The sequence below is a fragment of the Canis lupus genome, chromosome 25 (assembly GCF_048164855.1).
Source record: "Canis lupus baileyi chromosome 25, mCanLup2.hap1, whole genome shotgun sequence".
Lineage (NCBI taxonomy): Eukaryota > Metazoa > Chordata > Mammalia > Carnivora > Canidae > Canis > Canis lupus.
The window spans coordinates 21,519,217-21,526,132 of NC_132862.1; the positions used below are offsets into that span (position 1 = coordinate 21,519,217).

At 45.8% G+C, this 6,916-nt stretch overlaps 1 long non-coding RNA gene across 1 annotated transcript; it reads right to left on the minus strand.

The window, feature by feature from the left end:
* Positions 1-560: 560 nt before the first annotated feature.
* Positions 561-5,482, minus strand: LOC140617344 (uncharacterized). The gene is made up of 3 exons (XR_012017588.1): positions 5,369-5,482; positions 3,619-3,753; positions 561-2,404 (listed from the first exon to the last, which is right to left on the minus strand). It is a non-coding gene; the product is annotated as an uncharacterized lncRNA (long non-coding RNA).
* Positions 5,483-6,916: the final 1,434 nt, after the last annotated feature.

Consider the following 6,916-nt stretch of genomic DNA (forward strand, 5'->3'; position numbering starts at 1 on the left):
CCTGACCTCTCGATGCTGCTTCTCCTAAGCAGAGCTCTCGGCCTCCTGAAGCTTTGTGCATTGAAGAAAATGTGCCCTACGTAGCTCGTCAAGCAAAATTCTTGCAGCACCCATCACAACAGCAGGCAGAAGCACCAGCTCCAGAAGAGACCCCTGCCTTCTCACACGGGTCTGGGCAGTGCCTTTGCCAAAGAAGGAAATGGTGGCTGTGACTTCTTGCCACGCACGTTGAAAAGCATCATGGGGGTGGGGATGGGGAAGGAGGTTACAAGGAATCATTTGCTGATGTGAAAAGTCTGTAAAGTTTGGATTTCTTCGAAGAGGGACAAATAATTACCGTCTTGTGAAGAGGGACAAATAATGTCTGGTCCATTTTCGCACAGGGCTTACTTTTGTTTTCTTGGGATTTTGTCTGTTTGTTTAGCTCAGAATGGGACGAAAACCAGAATATCTTCATTTTGTATTTCTGGTGGAAACCAAACCTTCTAGCTTCTCAGTGGATATAAATATGCCCCCCACCCCACCCCACCCAACTCCTCAGACTTATTTCATTTCTGAGAATTAAATGAGGTTTGGAGAAAGCCCTGCTCATTCTGAAGCTCCTATCTTCACCCTGACGCTCCTGGATCCTGACGAAGGCCTGGAAGAAGGCGGCAACTGCCTGAGATTAGGAAAATCCCCATCAGCCCGGCCATGGGCCCAAATAAACAGTGAATCTGCTCTTGGATTTGCCCAGCGAAGCTTCGAATGCCCCTCGAGTCCCCTGGAGCAGCTGGACACGTGAGCCCTCTGGGGGCCCATATTTCAGAGCCTTCTGTGGTGCTTTCCCTTCCTAGGGCTGCCCCCCCGGGGAACTGACTCAGTGCTTATCACTCTTTACTAGAAGTTCCGGATGAAGCAATGCAGGGGAGAAATTCACTGTTTCTACTCCCTAAATCTGACCATGACTCATTATTCAGCAAACACCAAATGGTTCCACATCCTCCTCCCGAGGAGGCACAGAGCCTGTTACATAAGCAGCAGTCTACAGCTGCTCTTGGGTAATTGAAAGTGAAGCCTTTCTGACTGGAAGCCCTGCTGGGAGTGACATGACTCTTTCTTCACCCCATGATACCAATCTTTATGAGGGGAGAAACCTCTCCGGGAGAGGGCCCCCAAAGCCCGGGTGTGCTGCAGGGGTTTGTTTTTCACACAGTAGGCCCGAGGTTTGGAATAGCTTGTATTTTCTGCCTTGTTAAAACACTGCCCTTCCACGGTGTTTCTGATCTTATCTCTTGATGAGCTGGAGCTGAGCTTCGTGAGGCAGCCTCTCCCCCAGCCCACGGAGCAGAGGGGGAAACATGGCACGGGGCTTCCGTGCCCAGGGACCCACCCAAGAAGGACCACCCAAGAATGATCATCTTAGGGAGAGAGAGGATTCGCAAAGGCTGTTTTTTGTGTAATAAGCTCAGCACTGTGATCATAGAAAATAGAGTTGAATTGCAAAGCCCAGGGTAGAGGAGACAGTTGTTTATCTGGTTCTGGGAGAGAAGTGATTTTTAAATTGCTCTTCGAAAGAAACAGAGGGGTTAGACGAGATCATCTCTGGGCTCAGTAATCCTGTCTTCTTTCCTAGCCTGCACTGCCAGGGAATTACTTTTGAGTAGTGGTAGGAAGCAAAACAAATTCTGAAAATCCATTTCTGGAATCTGCTTCACACAGAGAAGGCCTGCTTATAAACACCACAGGAAATACAAGCTGATGAGGAGAAGGCTATCTTTTTTAATGCCACCCCAGGGGGATGGGAGGTTGTGTCTACTCGGCTTCTTAGGCAAGAACACAGACCTCCTTAACTGGGCCTCACTGGGTGTCTGGGCTGAGTTGGGAAAGACTTGTAGGGGAGGAGTGATGAGTGAGGGAGCATACTGGCCACCCGTTTGGCAATGCTGTGGTCCTCGAGAGAAACGTTCTAGGAAACATCCCCAACATCACAGAGAAGTTAGATGCCGAGAAGACCAGCCTAAGGAGCTTGGGAAGGCCAGTAAATTTGGGGCATTTTGTTAAGAAACGGAGATGGAAGGATGTTGTTAAGTTATCTAAATGTGACATGCCGCCATGAACAGGGAATTGCCTTGAGGTTCTCAGCTCTCCCAGGAGTCAGAGACGTGCTATTGTAGGCTGGATTGTATCCCCCTCCAAAATTTGTGCGTTGAAGTCCTAGCCTCTGGTATCACAAAATGTAATATTGTGCTTGGTGATAGAATCTTTAAAGGGAAAATTAAGGGCAGCCTGGGTGGCTCAGCAGTTTAGCGCCGCCTTCAGCCCAGGCCTGATCCTGGAGTCCCAGGATCGAGTCCCACGTCGAGCTCCCTGCACGGAGCCTGCTTCTCCCTCCGCTTATGTCTCTGCCTCTCTCTCTGTGTGTCTGTCATGAATAAATAAATAAAATCTTTTAAAAAAAAGGAAAATTAAGTTAAAATGAGATCAGAAATTGGGTCCTAATCCAATATGACCGGTCTCCTTATAAGAAAAGATGATTAGGACACAGATGAAAACAGAAGGAAAACCATGTGAGACACAGGGAAAAGACAGCCATCTGTAGGCCTAGGAGAGAGGCCTCAGAAGAAGCCAGCACTGTTGACACCTTGATCTTGACCTTCCAGCCTTCAGAACTGTGAGACAATTCATTTTGGTTATTTAAGCCATCCAGCCTGTGGTAATTTGTTGTAGTAGCCCTAGCAGACTGCCACATGGTGACCCTGCAATTCCCCTAAATGTGGAGACCTTGGCTTTCCTTTGTAGCTCAAAGCCTGACCTTTCATTTGTAGTTCTCAGATGATAAGCTAGGCTGTGCAGAGAGAGAAGTCTTCTTTTCCCTGTTCCTAATCCCTGAGTAGGAATGGAGCTGTGGAGACCAGGTTCCTGGGCTCTTTGAGAAAAATACCAAGTCCCACAGCCCTGGTGAGGAGAAGCAGAAGAGGCTTCCAAGGCCCTGCTAAGGAAATGTGGGCTTTTTACAGCAGGACATTTTAACCAGCACTGTCTGAACAGAGTGTGCTCAACCTACAGAGCACTTCCCTGAGCTCCAGTTTACAACCCCATTTACCTGGAGCCTGGCCAAACCTCCAGAAGCCCCTGCTCATTTAAGAAACCACCAAAGGAATGGTTTATCCGTATGCCTTGAGTATATCAAGGGAAACTAATTTGAGGCTTTGGCTGAGAGCGTCCACATAGGCCCTGTGGAAGGAATCCTGCCTCATTCACAATACTGGATAGTTGGCTGTTAGCTTTGGTAGAACTTGGTTTTGTGTCTCCTGTCCTGTGAGGCAGGTATTGGACACCGGCATCGGCAGGGTAATACTGGAAGGATTTGTGACTGGATCTCTCCCCCCACCCCCACTGTATTAATGGCTTCAGTTTTATCTTTTCTAACTTCCCAGAAATCTGACAATTTAACTGAATATTCTAGTTTTGCCTTCTTTCTCACTTTATTTTTTTAAAGTCTATTTTATTCAAATTTCTTTGGTTCCTGGAAAAGCTAACCTCAACTGCTGACATCCCTGGTGTAGGCAGGCGAGTTTGAGTTCGAGGTGCCCTTTCAAAACTGCACCAGTTCCTCATCCCTTCTACAATACTCACAAGAAGAGGACAATGGGGCACTGTGAGCCAGCGTCTCAGGACAGCTCCTTTCTCCCGCAGGGCTGTCAGGTAGGGGTGGGGTCTGACGGAAGTTTGTATCCTCATCATTTCATCTGAGACGAAATCTAGAACTGCCTTGAGAAGAAAACAGAGCCCAAACAGCATCTCAGCATGTGCTGCAATTCAGAGATGAAGTGTATTTTAGAGAAAAAATTCAACCCTAAACCCCATAGGTAACCACTAAATCCTAACTTAAATGCCTCATAAACTTGGAACTTCCAACACGGCCCTGAGAATGCCACTTTCTCCCACGCGCTGACGACAGGCCTGGCCCTCCGCCAGGGAGTTCAGTTGCAAAGCTGGAAACTCCCTGACTTAAAACAATGTCTGCGTGTTTTCTGCTTCATAGGACCTCTGAAGGAGGATAACATTTTAATAAATTTGTTGTTTAATTTGACTTCTACTTTCTGTGCCTTTGTGTTTCACCTGCCTTCATTATCATGACTATTATGAAGGTGCCAGCCAGGAAAAGAGGGGCTGTAGATAACCCAGTGAACCAAATTAAGGGATCGCTTCATGTTCATTGTCCATTGAGGAGAAGTGTGCTTGGGTACTGTAGAGGCCAAGCCCCTCTCCAATAAAAAATAAGATATGGTCTCTGGTTTCCAGGAGTTTATAGGCCCAGGAATCCAGATAGAATCTGGACTACTCATCCCACTGGGTCCATATTTCTAAAACTCATCTCCTTTTTATTCTTCACCTTCTTCTTTCCTTTCATTCTCCCTCCCCATCATCCATCCCTTGCCCTCTTCCTCCCCCTTTATTGGGCTATAGGTAAGAGCACATAGCTAATCTTTTATTGCTCCTAAGGTCCAGGGCAAAAGAAAGTGACTCAGAGTTGTCTTTGAACTAGTCTTCTCCACCCAACCCAACTTCTCCTAGTCAAAATTTGTAAGAGTGGAATATGAACAAGGAAAAGTGGATGCAGGAACATCTCATCAAAAAGTATTTGCTAAAAAAAAAAAAAAAAAAAAGTATTTGCTAGCAGGGAAGACTATCTTGAATGTGCAAGTGGTATATTAAAGAATTTAGAGATAAAAGAGGGATATAGGTACCTGTGAATTTACTCCGTTACCTAAAAGATAAGGAACAGGAGACCCAGGAAGGTTGGAGATGTGTTCAAGGAGACAGGGTAATCATCAAAGTGTCTTAGATTTGGGTTTTTCTCTTTATTTTTTTAAATACTTTTTTACAAAAGATTTTATTTATTTATTTATTTTAAAGATTTATTTATTTATGATAGACATAGAGAGAGAGGCAGAGACACAGGAGGAGGGAGAAGCAGGCTCCATGCCCGGAGCCTGATGTGGGACTCGATCCCGGGACTCCAGGATCGCGCCCTGGGCCAAAGGCAGGCGCCAAACCGCTGAGCCACCCAGAGATCCCCAAAATTTTATTTATTTATTTGACAGCAAGAGAGAGAGAGAGAGAGAGAGAGAGAGAGAGAGAGAGATCACAAGCATGATGAGTGGCAGGCAGAGGGAGAGGGAGAAGCAGTTTCCTTGCTAAGCAGAGACCCCCGACGTGGGGCTGGATCCCAGGACCCTGAGACATAACCTGAGCCGAAGGCAGACACTTAAACACCTGAGCCACCCAGGTTTTTCTATTTCTGAGTCAATTCTCCTTCCTCTTAGATGCCAAACAAATGTATATGACTGAGGAGGCCATCTATGGGCCTAATACTACCTACCTCATTTTACCCTCACCTTCCTCGACCTGCAAGTTCTTTCCTCCTCACCCATCACATTCAACGAACCTGCTGAGGGATGTCACTTTGACTGTTATCTGTCAGTCATGTCTCCAGGTAAATGAGTGATGTGACAATGGTAGAATGAGACAACACTGAGTGAGGAGCCACAAATGCTGGGGCACCTGGGTGGCTCAGTGGTTGAGCATCTATCTGCCTTTGGCTCAGGTCATGATCCCAGGGTCCTGGGATCGAATCTCACATCAGGTTCCTCGCAGGGAGCCTGCTTCTCCCTTAGCCTGTATCTCTCTGCCACTCTCTATGTCTCTCATGAATAAATAAATAAAATTTTTTAAAAAGGATGCATGAATGTTGACCTGCCACCACTGATTGGGTGGCCTTGAATAATGCATTCCACAGAATAATCTAGACTCGCCTTGTCCAATAGAATTACCATGTGAGCTACCTGTGTAATTTTGAATCTTCTAGTGGTTACATTTAAAAAAGTAATGAAACAGGTGGGATTCATTTTAATGATATGTTTTAGTGAAACTAGATGATCTAAGATATTATTCCAACCTGTCATGCGTAAAAAAATGGATTAGATATTTTATATATTTTTTTTTATACTAAGTCTTTGGAATTTTGTGTTTTGCATTTACAGCACATATCAGTTCAGACTATTTCACATTTGGCTACTGGCTGCCATATTGGACAGGGCAGATTTAGAACTGTTTTGTCATCTGTAAAATGAAAGGATAAGACTATCAAACTGTTTTTGCTTAGAGTGCTAGGAATTCTTAAGAGGTGTGTGTGTGTGTGTGTGTGTGTGTGTGTGTTTTAGGATTTGGGAGGGGTAGAGATGACCAGCTTTGGATCATCTACGTTCAACTTGATGCCAAATACTTCCAGAATTAACTGGGATTTTGTTGGGAGAAGAGTATCCATGGCTAAATAAAGACACTACAAACCCTTGCACAGCATAACCTGTAAGTTGCACCAAGAGCCCTGGCCCACTGGCCCAGCTTCTGGAGTTATGGAAAGAAGAGTAAACAGTCACCTGCCAAGAGAGAAAATGGCCAGGTGACAAGCATGGGAGTGGCCCCGCACTGCAGCCAGTTGCAAAAGACATATGGCCCCATGGCTGTGGCCTGTAAAGTAGCCAGGAATAGACTTGACTCCTTTTCACCTGGTCAGGTTAATGGTTAACAATCCAAGTTATCAGCTGGGACTTTGTCTGGTAGGGCTGTTCTGGAGTCCTAATCTACTCCATCAACCAGAGTATCTGGAATCTGGGCTGATTGGTACAGAGAAGGACAGGCTGCAGAACACAGGACTTTGGCTCTCTTGTGGACACTGCCCATGGGGGATCCATATGCCACTCCAAGAATGCTTCTTGCTCTCATCATTTTAAACTGTAACATATAAGAAAATACACACAACAGCAAAATAGCTGCAAGATTCAAACAGCTATATCAGCAAAGGATGCGGTATTGGAGGATATCATTAAGTCCAGCTTCAAGCCCAGCAACCAGCACACCCACTCACTTC